At 36.6% G+C, this 13,087-nt stretch overlaps 1 pseudogene; it reads left to right on the plus strand.

Annotated features, from left to right (window-relative positions):
• The first annotated feature begins 798 nt into the window (after window positions 1-798).
• LOC112932719 (elongation factor 1-alpha 1 pseudogene) lies at window positions 799-2,169 on the plus strand (annotated as a pseudogene).
• The last annotated feature ends 10,918 nt before the right edge of the window (window positions 2,170-13,087 follow it).

Raw genomic sequence — 13,087 nt, forward strand, 5'->3', positions numbered from 1 at the left:
ATAACAAGCACTTTTCTTACAGCAGATAATGTTTCCTCTGACAGATCTTTAAACCCAAGAGGAATGGCTTTAAGATTAGATGCTATTGGCCCATGGAATTTCCAGAGAGTAAAACCAGGAGTCTTTTTCTTTAAGACTTTCTCAAATCCATGAACTCTCCAGGTATAATTCTCCCTTGTACAGTTCATGGCTTCTTCGTTTGCATGATCATATCTTTAAACTGCCTCTTTGACTAAGTGTCTTGCTTGAACTGTCTTCAAACCACGACTTGCATGTTTCTACTGGTCACCCTAACTCTAACATCTAGATTTGCAATGTTACCGAATATAGATTATGAAGTCACTGAAATCACTTAAAGCTGGTAAAACTTCTTCTACATGTTTGGAAAATTAGACTTGTAATATTTTTACCTGGTTAGTGAGGCCACTGTCAAGCAGTAGCCTTTCAATGAGACAAACCTGGATTTGTTTATTGACTCCATCTCTACCTCCTCTTCTAAGGGGATAATATTTTCCTCTCACGCAAGAGACATTATGAGGGTGAATTAAATGGTACAACTTGTGTAAAGTAACAAGAAAACATTAGGAACTCAATAAATTATACATATTTTGTTTTGGTACTCCACCAGACTGAAATACCAAATTTCCTGGAAAATGCATCTGAAACCCAAACCTATTTTCCCCCAGAATTTTTAAATAACTCAAATACTTTGCTAGAAAAATAATATTCACTTTTTTCTCAATGGGTTTGCTGCCAGAACACAGGTGTTGTGAAAACCACCGCTAAACCTAAACCAAAATGGGAAAGGAAAACTCTCACATCAACATCGTCATCATTGGACACGTAGATTCGGGCAAGTCTACCACCACTGGCCATCTGATCTACAAATGTGGTGGGATCGACAAAAGAACTATTGAAAAATTTGAGAAGGAGGCTGCTGAGGTGGGAAAAGGCTCCTTCAGGTATGCCTGGGTCTTGGATAAACTGAAAGCTGAACGTGAATGTGGTATCACCATTGATATCTCCCTGTGGAAATTCGAGACCAGCAAGTATTATGTGACCATCATTGAACCCCAGGACACAGAGACTTTATCAGAAACATGATTACAGGCACGTCTCAGGCTGCCTGTGCTGTCCTGATTGTTGCTGCTGGTGTTGGTGAATTTGAAGCCGGTATCTCCAAGAATGGGCAGACCCATGAGCATGCCCTTCTGGCTTACACACCGGGTGTAAAACAACTAATTGTTGGTGTTAACAAAATGGATTCCACTGAACCACCCTACAGCCAGAAGAGATACGAGGAAATCGTTAAGGAAGTCAGCACCTACATTAAGAAAATTGGCTATAACCCTGACACAGTAGCATTTGTGCCAATTTCTGGTTGGAATGGTGACAACATGCTGGAGCCAAGTGCTAACATGCCTTGGTTCAAGGGATGGAAAGTCACCCGTAAAGACGGGAATGCCAGCGGCACCACACTGCTTGAAGCCCTGGATTGCATTCTGCCACCAACTCGTCCAACTGATAAGCCCTTGCGTCTGCCTCTCCAGGACGTCTACAAAACTGGTGGTATTGGTACTGTCCCAGTGAGCTGAGGGGAGACTGGTGTTCTTGAGCCTGGTATGGTGGTCACCTTTACTCTAGTCAAAGTTACAACTGAAGTAAAGTCTGTTGAAATGTACCATGAAGCTTTGAGTGAGGCTCTTCCTGGGGACAATGTGGGCTTCAATGTCAAGAACGTATCTGTCAAAGATGTTCGTCGTGGCAACGTGGCTGGTGACAGCAAAATTGACCCACCAATGGAAGCAGCTGGCTTCACGGCTCAGGTGATTATCCTGAACCATCCAGGCCAAATCAGTGCTGGATACGCACCTGTGCTGGATTGTCACACAGCTCACACTGCTTGCAAGTTTGCTGAGCTGAAGGAGAAGATAGATTGTCGTTCTGGAAAGAAGCTGGAAGATGGTCCCAAGTTCTTGAAATCTGGGGCTGCTGCCATTGTTGATATGGTTCCTGGCAAACCTATGTGTGTTGAGAGCTTCTCTATCTTGCTCTGGGCCGTTTTGCTGTTCGTGACATGAGACAGTTGCTGTGGGTGTCATCAAAGCAGTGGACAAGAAGGCAGCAGGAGCTGGCAAAGTCACCAAGTCTGCCCAGAAAGCTAAATGAATATTATCCCCAATACCTGTCACCCCAGTCTTTTTTTTTTTAAGATTTTATTTATTTATTCATGAGGGACACAGAGAGAGAGAGAGAGAGAGAGAAGCAGAGGGAGAAGCAGGCCCCATGTGGGGAGCCCGACTTGGGACTCGACCCCGGGTCCCCAGGATCACGCCCTGGGCCGAAGGCAAGCGCTAAACCACTGAGCCACCTGGACTGCCCTGCCACCCCAGTCTTAATCAGTGGTGGAAGAACGGTCTCAGAACTGTTGGTGTCAATTGGCCATTTAAGTTTAATGGTAAAAGACTGGTTAATGATAACAATGCATCACAAAACCTTCGGAAGGAAAGGAGAATGTTTTGTGGACCATTTTTTGTGTGTGTGTGCGTGTGTGGCAGTTTTAAATTATTAGTTTCTAAAATCAGTACTTTTTAATGGAAACAACTTGACCAAAAATCTGTCACAGAATTTTGAGACCAATAAAACAAAAGTTTAATGAGAAACCTGTGTCTTCTTTTGGTCAACACTGTAACCTTGTATAATATTCAGGTAAAAGTTGGAGTTGCACAGAACCTATTGCTAGTGTTTAAACTGAAATTTGTTTTCCTTGATGGGAACTTGAAGTTTTTTCATTTTGTTTAAGGGAAAGAAAGTTTAAATACATAGTAAAAACAATGCTATGGGAAAAGGGGGGGTTTGTTGGTGCAACACACTTTCTCTTAGATAAGCAGTAACACCATAAGATGGTTTATAAAAACAGGTTAAATTCTGTAATACCAAAGTCAGTGTGTTGCATATAAAATTTGTATTCTATCACTATGAAGTAAACTTGTTAATGTCAAAAAAAAAAGAAAAATAATATTCAAGAGGCTTGTTGTTATTGTTGTTGTTATTATTGGTTTATAATCATTGAGCAAATGAGTGTGATGATGTTTATCTATAGCAACTGCAAATACATTAGCACCTCAGTCCAGTATTATATTCGAGGTTTGTTTGTTCATTTTTCCCAATGAGGAGCTGTTTTCCTCATAGTACCTGGGAAGAAGACATTGAAATGAGGTAAATATTAAACTAAGCAAGTGTAGCTCAGCAAATCTGCAAAAAGAAGGGGGAAAAAAAGCACCTGATTGATTAGGAATTGTCCTATAATCATTTGGTCTTTTTAGACCTTTCTTCTCTGTTTTTTCTCTCTTCTCTGGGGCCATGAACCTGCTTCTAATTGTTCTTATGAGGATCAGGCTGGGAAGCATTAGGATTCACTAAAAATCAGAAGAAAAATACATGAATAGGATAGAAGGAAAGAGAGCTGTTCCCTCTGAAAATACACAGTTATTAGATAAGCTAATGCTTCAAAATAGAAGGGCAAAAATAGCCTCTGCCCCAGGTTGGAAATGTTATGTTCTTTAAATCCAATTTATTATGTTTTGTGCCTAAATCCCCTTGGAGAGAAAGGCAAAGAAAACTCATGAGTGTCTGTTGTAGAGGAAAAGCTAAATGCACGAATTTTATGTATGCTTAGTTTGGCACACTGTGGCACACTGACATGGCTGTGTCAACTCTGGAGTAATGTTTATGGGTCTGGAACTCATAAAGGTGCTCTGGACTTATGGATTCTGGATACACAAGTATGTAGGTGATATACAAGACTATTCCACTGGCTTAAAATCAAATAATACCATATTCACCCTAATAGTTTACTGCATAGGTGATTTGAGTAGATTATAAACTTAAGAAAAGGTCTGAGGAAACCAGACTACCAACACTGCTCACTAACACTGGACCAATCATGTAGCGATTATCCATGATTATTCATTATGTCAGTTTGCTTTGACACTGATAATTTGTGTGACCTTATTTCATTCAACATCTACGGGGTTCAATTTTATTTTCTATAAAATGGGGGTCTGAACTGGACACAGTTTCCAGTTTCTGTCAAGTCCAAAGCACTAATTTTATATATTGTTGAATTGTACTATGTATCTCTTGTTGGCTGTTTATTAAATGCTTATAGATGGATCTTCAAAAGCCCATGATTAAGTGAGATATTCTAGTTGTCATTCTGGATGAACAAAAAGGGCCTGACTTATGCCCTAAAAATATTTTTATTGTCCAAAAGTCTGTGTGGCCAGGAAACATATTTGGTTTAAGTGGTTGGTTTTCTTATTGAAAAATAGCACTAAATGTTTCATCGTGTTTTATCTGTTCGACACAAATTCTTTGAGGCTACTTTTATGAATGAATGACTTTTCACCTATTATGTCTCAGAGACTAGAATACAATTGAAAAATACTTCTTTTGCTAACAGACATTTGAAAGAGTTGCACTCAGGGGATTTCTTTAAAGGGGGGGGGATGGTGATTTTTCCAAAAAGGAGGTAACAATATGAGGATGAGCATTTGTTATCCATTTTGTATTGCAGAGATTTCAAAAGACCCTCTTGTTCTTTCATTTATTCCTCAAAGTGTGTTTACTACCTGTAGGGTCTTATCAAGTACCTTCAGTTCAATAAATCTGTTTTCTCATGTCAAAATGTTGATAATGTCAAGAACTAGTTCAAAGATTCAAATTATTTGGTATTAAAAAGTATTACATGAAACTGAATGCATATATGTATGAATTTATTATTCAATACAATTTTACCAAACCATGCAGGATTTTTAGCAAGCCCTTAATCAATGTGTTATTTCTGAATGAAGCAGTCATTGAAGAAAAAAAAGATGATAAAGTATATTTTTGATGCTCTAATATACAGAAAAGTGGTTACAATTCAGAATCAGAGTGAGACTATTTAAAGTTGAACTAACTTTTCCCAAGCATCGAAGTGAAGGCAGACATGAAGGTAAGAATTCCTCCAAGCAGTGTCTCACTTTACCTTCTTAATCCTCTTATGTGGTTAACAGTGTTCTTTTATAAATTAGAATATTGAGTTTTGGAGCTCAGGAATTCTTTCCAAAGTCTTACTAAATATTTTCTCAATATTTAGATCTGCTAGATAAAATGTAAGGGATCCATTTAAGCTTATATCAGATAAGCAACCATTATTTTTATTTTTTTAAGATTTTATTTATTTATTAATGATAGAGAGAGAGAGAGAGAGAGAGAGAGAGAGGCAGAGACACAGGCAGAGGGAGAAGCAAGTTCATGCCGGGAGCCCAACGTGGGACTCCGTCCCAGGACCCCAGGATCACGCCCTGGGCCGAAGACAGGTGTTAAAGTGCTGAGCCACCCAGGGATCCCCTATTTTTATTTTATTATAGGAAGTACCAAATATTACATAGGATATACTTATATTTGAAGAAAAAATATTATTTGTTTATCTGAAAGTCAGATGTAGCTGTGTACCTGTGTTTGCATTTGCTATATCTGGCAACCCTACTTATAATTATACCTAGAACTTTACACTGGAATGCCCTGTATTTCCACTATGTACTATATAATTTAGACAAATAGAAACAGATATTTAGTACAGATGCTGCAAAATTTAGAGAGTGCATAGAACTTAGACATGGAAGAAGCAACAAGCCTATTTCACTACTAGCTGGCTGAATAGCCTTAGGAAATAGCTCAGTGCTTTAATACCTAATTTGTTTCCTATGAATTGACAATGTTTGAGCAACTGACCAAAAATAAACTACCTGAAAACTAAGTGACTTAAAAAATAATTTATTTGCATGTTTATATTTCATGATTCTATGGCTCAGTAATAGTAGAAGGGCTCAGTTAGGAGATTCTTTTACATATGGTACCAACAGAACAAATTTCACAGTTGTCAGCTGGTAGCCAAGCCCATCTAGAGTTTGTAAAATCATGGGATGAGCACTAGGTGTTATGCTATATGTTGGCAAATTGAACTCCAATTTAAAAATATATATAAAAGAAAAAAGGTTTTCTCTAACACCTATTGCCTGTGTGGTAGGCCAAACTCTTCATCTATGTATTGTCTCACTAACATGGCAATCATCCTTCTTACCTGGTGCTCAGGACTCAGAGATCAATGAAGAAGCAGTAGGTTTATTATGATTAAGCCCAGAAGTATCTGAGCATCACTTCTGCTGCACCTATTATTCAAAATATTCATATACTAGCCCTGATTAAAGGGAGACCGACAATCTAAGGAATGTCCAAGAGTTCAAAGATTAAAGACAGGATAAGGAAAATTTAGTGATAATCTATGAAACACAACTTATAAGCTATAAATAAATGTTCATTTCTATTGTTTTATATTTTTCATGTTGAACATGTATTTATCATTTTTCCTGTTTATATTTCATGACTGATCAGTGTGTGTTCAGTGATTTTATATGTATGTGTATATATATATTTTTATGTATACACACATTTAAGAGGAAATATATAAATAAATATATACATAAATATATATAATAAATATATAATATATAATAAATAAATATATTTATACAACTTAACAAAAGGAAATAAAATTAGAAATACTATTATATGCTCAAATTAACTTTAAATCTTCTAGACGGGAATTCATAAGTCAGGTAAGACACCACAGGGAAAGCCATAAAAGAGGTATATAAAATGATCTGAGGTTTCATAATAGGGAGTGGTTCTATCCATTGGTGGGGAATCATGAATTATTAGGGTGCCCTGGTTTTGGGAGTCTCCAGTCTATAGAGAGGGGTCCTCCTTTAACTCTATAAAATAGTTTCCTCTGATTGGTACAAGAAGCTATTAATAAGTTGAAAAATCAGGAAAAGTTTCATAAAGCTTATTATGTTTGAACTGAGTTGGCCTCTAGTGGAGGGAAGGGTGTCATCGAAGCAGAGAGTATAAACGGACTAGACAGTGATACTGGAAATAAGGGCTGTGTGTAGTCACTGGCCACATGGTATGTGGAGACAGAGCAGTAGATGAACCAGGAGTGAGGTTGGGGAACTTGTGAAGATGAGTTTATATGCTGCAAAGGTGCTACACTTGTATTATCTAGAGAGGCTGTGGGTTGGCTCCTTGGTAACATAAGCACTCCAGTTACATACTTATTTGTATGTTGTAGAAAAGAAACTCTTATTGCAGTGTGAGTACTGACATGAAAAAGGCAGCTTTATGGCAGGCAATGCTTGCAGAGGACTTCTATCCAGAAGACAAAACAATACATAATGAAAGCAATGGTATAGGAAGTAAAAGGGCAGGGTAAGATGGCAAACTCTATGGCTTTTCTACAAATGCAAATAAATCACAAGGATTCAGTGATCAAATCTGAGACTACAGTGAAGTTGGCAGTAGATCATGAGGTCAGTATCCTGAGCGTGATCTGCAAGAAGATGACTTGAATTTGAGGATGGCAAGTCCTCTGTGTAAGACCATGAAAAAACTGAGAAGGGGTAAAATGTTCAAGAGATACAGTTTTGTCATCATTAAAGAGAAAAGGAAATTGTCATAGACAGCCTAAAAAATCTTCCCTCTAAGACCAAATTGATGCTAGGTATTTATTCAATGCCAGGCACTGTTTCAGGTAGGCATTATCAAGGGTCTTGCTATAAAGGATCAAAGAGTAAAGCGAGGAGAATGAAAAGTTAGTGAAGACATAAATTTGTATATAGACTTAGAGGATAATTTTATGCATCAGGAATCACTAAAAATAACGGTGGTGGGACAGGAAATGGTGGCAGCAGACACATGTAAAGTCGAGTCGTTCCAATACAGGTGTTAGGATTCCCTCCCTGAAGAGGGAGCATTGGAGCTGAGAGCTTAACTGATGAAAAGGAATACTGAAGAAAATTATCTGGGAAGGGCCACCATATGCAGAAGGATCTGGAAGTACAAAGATTCCAAGAGAGAGGAGCTTTGCATATTTGCGTGTGGCTGGAGGCTGTGCAGAGCAGACAAGCCATAGGGTAGGGAGAAAAGAAACTAATAGCTAAGGGTGAGCAGGGTGGAGGCAGGAATTTTTAAGATTCCTGGTGGTCTAGAGAGAATAATCCTGTATAAAAACCCTTATCACAAGCTTGCTAAGGCATCAGGCTTTACAATATTCCTCTGATCAAACAAATATAATGTCTGCAGTTAGTAACTCACTCAAAGGATATTATCTCACTGAGCTTGAAATTACTTTTAATGGCTTTATTTACTCTTGAGAATTTTTTTCCTATTCTATTTCCTGCTCACATTCATACATGTACACAAGTGCAGAAGGTAAAGACAAAATTAATTTAGTCACTAAGATGAAAACGTCCCCACCACTGATGTTGGCTCTCTGGTTCTGCCATCCGACCATCCAACTGGATTGGGGTTAATGTTAATGGACCCATTGTGTGTGCGGGCAATAAAGGACACTCCAACTCATGCCGAGTCTAGAATACAAAACACAACCATTCCCCTCAGGGCCAAGTTTGGAGTACTCTTTCTTAGAGGTTTTCATTTCTCTTCCCCTACACCACAAGGATAGATTGTCACTTGATGGTGCCAGAGGGCAAGCAGAATCATGTCACAGCCTTTATGTTATCACTGACCAATATCACTGAGGTGGGTCAAAGAGAAAAGGTCAAAAGCAGCCTTGTCCAAGCACAAAGATCATTTAGGACTATTAACTGGTGATTACCAGAGAGAAGGAGAGAGGGAAGCCACCTGTGAGGATGAGAACTGGGTGAGGTATGGCAGTGCTGAATTACTAAATTGTACACCTGAAACTAATATTACACTATATCTTAACTATAACTGGAATTTAAATTTAAAAACTTTTAAAAATAAAAAGTAAAAAAAAAAAAAGATTAAAAAAAGTCACTTGAGTCAGCACACTGAAAATTGATAATAGCTAAAATTTATTTCACTAAAATTACTTTCACCATGTCTAGGCTGTCATGTCAGCCACTGTCACAGTGTATTAATTTCTGGATTTCCCTGCCCCTTCTCTTATTCTGAATTCTTTACTTTTTTTTAAGATTTTATTAATTTATTCATGACAGACACACACAGAGAGAGACAGAGAGACAGAGAGAGAGAGACACACACACAGGCAAAAGGAGAAACAGGCTCCATGCAGGGAGCCCGAAGTGGGACTCGATCCCCGGTCTCCAGGATCAGGCCCTGGGTTGAAGGTGGCGCTAAATCGTTGAGCCACCAAGGCTGCCCAAGAGTGAACATTTTAACTGTTGTTGTTCATGTTGTCTCTGATCCAACACTTAAACTCTGACATTGTGCCACAAGAATTGCCATGGACAACACATGATTGATGGTTTGACTATCTTCCCATAAAAAATTACTTGGAAATAAAAGAGCAATGTCAGAATTGGCTTGTAGAGTCCAAATCAGAAGGTTACTGACCCTTGGTTTAAAGCAATTTACAAGTATTCATAGCTTAGATTACTGCTTTAGCATCTCCAATTAATTTTAAAAAGTAATTATTTTTGAAATTCCTTGTTATATATTGCCGAACTACTTTCAATATCTGTAACATTTTAAAAATTAATGTCTATCTTTTCTTACTCTCATTAGTACTGTTATTGTTACTTTTTACATATTTGCTACAAGATAATCTGGCTCATATTATTGAATTAAAAAATGTAACCTTAAAAAATGCAACCTTTTATTTCTTTAGCTTGGTTAACTGTTCTTGCTAGAACTTTCAAAGCTACATTGAATAGAAAGGCAAAGTGGTCAGTCATATTCATTTTGTTTCTGATTTTTAGGGAAAATATTTCATTTTGTCATCATTAAGTATGAAGTTAGTTCTGTGTGTATGTGTGTGTGCACGTGTGTTGTTCTCTTTCATTGCTTTATGTATGACATTTATCATGTTGAGAACATTTTCTTTTATTCATTGTTTATTGAGTGTTTTTATCCAGAAATAAATCCCAGTTGGTCATAGTATATAATCCATTCAATATACTGCCACAATTGACTTGCTAGCTTTTTGTTGAGTACTTGGACATCTATGTTTATATGGGATATTGTTCTGTAATTTTCATTTCTTGTAGTGTCTTTGGTTGACTATCAGGGTAATGATGGCCTTCCAGAATGAGTTTGGAACTGCTCCCTTCTTTTCAATATTTTGGGACAGTTTCAGAAGTATTGGTGTTAATTCTTCTTTAAATGTTTGGTAGAATTCACCAGTGAATTCATCTGGTCCTGAGCTTCTCTTTGTTTGGAGGTTTATGATTATGTACTGATCCCATCTTCTCACTAGTATAGGTTGATTACGTACTGATTCCATCTTCTCACTAGTGTAGGTTGATTCAGACTTTCTATTTCTTCTTCAATCAGTTTGGTGACTCATGCATTTGTAGGAATTTGCCCATTTCACCTAAGATAGTCATTCTGCAAGCACACAATTGTTCATAGTATTACCTTATCTTTTTTAGAGATTTATCTTAAAAGTTTTAGTAATAGCCCTACTTGGTGATTTTAGGAATTTGAATCTTCTCTTCTTCCCTTAATCTATGTAACCAGAAGTCTGTCAATTTTGTCGATCTTCTGTACAAAACAATTTTAGGTTCTTATGGAATTTCTCTCTTGTTTGACCATTCTCTATTTATTTTCATTTTAATCTTTATTAGTTTCTGGTTTTATTTGCTAGCTTTTGATTTAATTTTCTCCTCTTCCTCTAGTTCCTTAAATTATTATGTTATGAGATATTTCTTTTTTAATGCATGCATTTACAGCCATAAATTTCTTTCTTAGCACTGCTTTTGCCACATCTCATACGTTTCAGTATATTGTGTTTTCCTTTTTGTTTCTGTCAAGGTATTTTCTTTTTCTTTTTTTTTTTTTTAAGATTTTATTTATTTATTCGTGAGAGACACAGAGAGAGAAATAGAGGCAGAGCCATAGGCAGAGGGAGAAGCAGGCTCCACTGAAGGAGCCCGATGTGGGACTTGATCCCGGGACTCCAGGATCCTGCACTGAACTGAAGGGCAAGTACTAAACCGCTGAGTCATCCAGGCATTCCTGTCAAGGTATTTTCTAATTTCTCTTGTGATTCCTTCTTTGACCCATTGATTAAAACTGTGTTGTTTAATTTCCACATACGTGTGAATTTCAGGTATTCCTGTTATTGATTTCTAGTTTCATCCAATTGTGATCAGAAAGGATATTAAATATGGCTTGAATCTTTTATATTATGACTTTTTGTGGCCTAAGGTATTGTTCACAAATTCCATAGACACTGAGAAAAATATGTGGCCTGATGTTGTCGGGAGGACTTTTATATATATGTCTACTAGATCCAATTGCTCTGCAATGTCATTCAAAGGTTTTGTTCCCTTATTGATCTGCTGCCTGATTATTCTTTCATATATTAAAAGTATGATATTTAGTCTTTCAATTATTATTGTAGAACTATCTATTCTGTTTTCAAGTATTTTCTTAATTCATACATAAAGTCTATTTATTTGTTTGCTTTTTATTTTTGTTTTTGTTTTTTAGGTGGGAAGAGACGGGGGCGGGGATGGGGGGGGGAGGTGGAGGGGGAGGGAGAGAGAGAATCTTAAGCAGGCTCCAGGCCACCCAGCAGAGAGCCAGACGCAGGCTCTCAGATGATCTCCCACAGCCCTGAGATCATGACCAGAGTCAAATCAGGAGTTGGATGCTTAACCAACTGAACCATCCAGGGGACCCTCTAAAGTCAATTTTATTAAAGACTGTTTTATCTTTTATTAAAGTAATTTTTTATAAGAAAGGGAAGTATATAATTTTTCTGTTTGTTTTCTGTATGTCATAACTTTTTCATCTCTCATTTCTTTTTTTTTTCTTTAAGATTTTATTTTTAAGTAATTTCTATACCCAAAATAGGGTATAACTTACAACACCAAGATCAAGAGTTGCATGTTGTATTGATGGAGACAGAGCCAGCAAGGCATTCCCTTCATCCCCCATTTCTTGACCAATGCTTTCTTTTGTGTTTGGCCAATTTTTTTAGTGGTATAGTTTGATTCATTTCTCATTTCCCCCTTTTATTTTAATTCATTGAGTTTATGTGTGTGTATTTATGTGTGTGTGGGAATGTGGGTGTATGGGGGGAGTGGGTGGGTGTGTATGAGTGGATGTGTGGTTGCCAGGAGGATGACATATAACATTCTAAAGATACAGCATTTAAATATGAATTGATATGAAATTAATATCAATCATATACAAAAATTTGAATTCTACTTTGCTCCTTTCCCTTTGTGTTAGTAGTAACACAAATGACAATTTTATACATTGTGTATCTAATAGCATAAATGTATACTTATATGTATTTGTCTTTTAAACTCCATAGAATATTTTTAAAAGGGAGTTACAAACTAAAATTATAAGAGTACTGGCTTTTACATTTGCCCACATGTTTACCTTTATCAGAAATATTTATAACTTCAAAAAAAGAAAACTTTATAATTTCATATGGTTTTAGGTTATCAGCTAATGTCCTTTTCGTCAACCTAAAGGAATATGATTTTCAGTATTTCTTATAGGCCAGGAATAGTGGTTTTGGACTTCCTTAGATGTTGTTTAACTATAAATGTCTTTAGTTTTATCCTAATTATAATTCATTGAACTTAATCAAATCAGGGAGTTTCTTGCAATTATTTCTTATAATATTCTCTCTGTTTCATTTTCTCTCTCATCATTTTGGGGTTGCCATAATGTATATTGGTCTGCTTGACAGTATTTCATATCTCTCTTATGCAATGCTCACATTACTTCATATTTTTTCTTCTGGTCCTTAAACTCAGTAATTTCAAATGCCTCATCTTCAATCCATTGATTGTATCTTCTGCCTCTTTAAATCTTCAGTTTAATTCCTTTAGTAAATTTTTCATTTTATTGTATTTTTCAGCCCCAGATTGTTTATTTTTTATAATGTCTATTTCTTTATTGATATACTTCTTTTAGTCCTACAATATTTTCCCATTTTCATTTAGTTATTTGTCCATATTTTCCCTTACTTCTTTAAGCATATTTAAGGCAGATGATTTAAAATCAGATT

The sequence above is a fragment of the Vulpes vulpes genome, chromosome 5, assembly GCF_048418805.1.
Source record: "Vulpes vulpes isolate BD-2025 chromosome 5, VulVul3, whole genome shotgun sequence".
Classification (NCBI taxonomy): Eukaryota; Metazoa; Chordata; class Mammalia; order Carnivora; family Canidae; genus Vulpes; species Vulpes vulpes.